Consider the following 3,546-nt stretch of genomic DNA (forward strand, 5'->3'; position numbering starts at 1 on the left):
ATAAATTGTTGGAGGAGGAGGGAGAAGTTTTCCTTCAATGGTGCAGCCACTGGATAGTTGACCATTCTCCAGTACTTAACTTAATATTTATGATTATGCAAGCAACAGTAAATAAAATAAAAAGTCACAAAAAATCCAAAACCACATAAAAACATGAGGAAGACTGGATAATTATAGACAAGAATTCCACATGAGTAGGAGTTAGAAGAGACAAGACAATGTGAGGTGAAAATGACCGGAATTCATTATGCTTTCATGTGATTTTCAAAAAATAAAAAGGAAAAAAATGGAGTTACCCTTTTAAACACTAACTATCTATTCAGGATAATGATGTGTGCCAACTCCGAAAACCACATTTCATTTTGAATGCAAGAAAATTGTGTTTCTGCATCACATTTAAATGGGTCATTAACTTTTGAGGAAGGAGGAGTCATTGTATAGTTAATGTGTCATGGTATTCTGTTTGGAAAGTTGTCTCCTGTGCCAATGGGTTCAAGGCTGTTCTCTACTTTTTCTTCTATCAGTTTCAGTGTATCTAGTTTTATGTTGAGGTCTTTGATCCACTTGGATTTGAGATTTGTTCACAGTTATAGATTATGGATCTAGTCTTCTACTTACCAACATCCAGTAAGACCAGCAACATGTGTTGAAGATGCCTTCTTTTTCTTCCATTGTACATTTTTGGATTCTTTATTAAAAATCAGACATGGATTTATGTATGGGTACTTGATTGGATACCATTGATCAATGTATCTGTTTTTATGCAATAGAACAGCTTGAGATCAGGGATGGTGATACCTCTGGAAAATCTTTTATTGTATAGTACTGTTTTAACTATCCTGAATATTTTGCTGTTTTATATGAAGTTAAGTATTGTGCTTTCAAGGTCTGTAAAAATTGTGTTGGAACCTTGATGGTGATTGTGATAAATCTGTAGATTGTTTTTGGTTGGATGGCTATTGTTCCAATCCATGAGCATGGAAGATCTTTACATCTTTTGATATCTTCAATTTCCTTCTTCAAAGACTGAAATTTTTATCATATACTCCTTTCAATTGCTTGTTTAGAGCTACCCCAAGATATTTTATACTACTTGTGGCTATTGTGGAGTGTATATAATTTATTCATTCAGAGAAATGCACAACCATTATTTTTAGCTTATAAAACCCTCATCTCTGCCTGGCTTTGGAATACACTGATTACTCAAAGGTCAAATTCAGCCTCTTATCAGAAGCATTCAACTGGGCATGGGTGGCAGGGAGCCCTTAGTGTTCTCTGGAATCAGGAACAGAATGAGCTGACTTTGTACATAGATTTCAGCATTGCTTACTGTGGGCATCTCAGATAAAGCTGTTACCTGCCTTTGTTCTCCAAGTGCTGGGATTAAGGGTGGGGTTTAAGCTCTTTCGGCTTCTTGCCCTGAATTATATTTACTACCATCCTTATGATACTGATAATCTCCTCTGATTATTTGAACTCTTGTTGTCTGAGATATTCAAGGACCTGAATACCAACCATTATATTTTCATTTCTGTTGTTGTGCTCAAAGACTTGGCCAAAAACACCCCCCAAAAAAAATCTTAAGGGGAAAAAGGAATTATTTTAGCTCATAGCTACAGATCTCTGAGTTAGAGGCTAGCCTGGTCTACATAGTAAGACCCTATCTTAAAAATACAACAAACAAATGAAAACCCCTCAGACTTAGAGGAATCTGAAGATCAAGTTCATTCACTAAGATGTGACGCCTACAAGCCCAGGGATTTCTTTAAAATGTTATTTACATGTACATGTGCCTCTCTTTGAGTATGCATTTGTGTGCAGAGGAAAGAAGAGCATGTATGATTCTCTGGAGCTAGAGTTAAAAAAGTTTTTAGCCACTCAGTGTGGGAGCAGGGAATTAAACTCAGGTCTTCTGCAAGAGCAATGTCCAATCATAATGGCTGAACTCTTGAGCCTGTAATATTTTTTAATCTTGTTCATATTTATGAGAGGTCTGTGCATATGTGAGTGAAGGTGACCAAATAGGAAAGAAGACAGAAGCCTAGAAGTGTGTGTCAGATGCTCTGGAGGTGCAGTTACAACCTGGTGTGAGCTGCCAATCCTAACCTGGGTCTTCTCTTCAAGAACAGAAACTCTCTTAACCACTAAGATGTCTTCCCAGCCCTATGCCCAGGGACAGTCCCTGTTTGATTCACTGATTCATCTGACTTTAGTTTACAGAGCTCCTAGCACACTGTGGGATCTCAATAAACACTTACAGCATGAAGGAGATTAGAATAAAGGTTAGCCAAGCCTGGTGGAGAAGGTGTGGATTTCCATACACTTCACATGATCAAGCAAGAGATTTCAAAGCCTGAGTGGGCCAAAAAGCAACTCCAAGTTCAGCCTGAGCAAAATAGCAAGACCTTGCCTCAAAATAAACTTTTTTGTGTGTGTGGGGGAAGGGATAGAGCTGGGAATATAACTTGCATAACATGAGTTAGGCCATAGGTTTAATACCCTGTGCCCACCCACACACAACCTCACTCTCTTTCACTCAGAGGTAGTACATATACTAAAGTTCCATTAAATATAGGGCATTAATATTAGTTTTTCTTTCAGAATAATTCACCAGGAATTTACAGCAAAGTTACTAACTGTCTTAAAATAATTTCACGTTTATTCAGTGATCAGTAGTAAAATATTAATTTGCCAGTGGCTGTGATTAGTGCAAGGAATAATGGGATGGGAAGACTTTATAGATGAGAGTAGAATGTTCCAGTCCATGACAGTAAGGCTGCCAAGAAAGTGACATAAACAAGGCTTTATGAGAGAAGTCCCCACCTGAGGTGGAGAGTATGTGAGGGCACACACAGGACAGGCTGGCACAGGAAGGAGTATGCAGAAGTTCTGGTGTGGCACTTGCAACAACACATGCTTTGGGATACTTACAAGCTCTGCTCCAGCTTTGCTCGCACACTCCACGGTATCATTGTTTCCATCCCCATAGCATTCACAAGATCCAGTAGCAAAGTAGATGTTTAATAAATATTTGTAAATGAAAGACAGCTGGACAGAGGGCAGGCCTGGGCTAATGATCTCACAGACATGGAGAGCTTCAAGGCTGGAAACATCCCTCAGTCAGTAGAGTACCTCACCTAGCATGCACAAACCCTGGGTTTCATCTCCAACATAACATATACCAGGCATGGTGGCACAGTCCTGCAATCACAGCACTGGGAAGGTGGAGACAGGAGAATCAGTAGTTCAAGATCATCTTCAGCTACACAGGTAGTCTGAAAGAAGCTTAGATAAAATGAGACCTTAGCTCAAAACAAGGAGCAAAAACTGAAAAGGCAGAGAAAGGGAAGGAGGGAGGGAGGGAGGGAAGGAGGGAGAGAGAGAGGCAGAGAGAGACAGAGAGAGAGACAAAGAGAAAGAGAGAGAAGAAGAAAAATAAGAAGAATAAGAAGAATAAGAAGGAGGAGGAGGAGGAGAAGGAGAAGAAGGAGGAAGAGGAAAAGGAGAAGGAGGAGGAGGAAGAGGAGGAGGAGGAGGAGGAGGAGG

This window comes from Mus caroli, unplaced genomic scaffold, assembly GCF_900094665.2.
Source record: "Mus caroli unplaced genomic scaffold, CAROLI_EIJ_v1.1 scaffold_5559_1, whole genome shotgun sequence".
Lineage (NCBI taxonomy): Eukaryota > Metazoa > Chordata > Mammalia > Rodentia > Muridae > Mus > Mus caroli.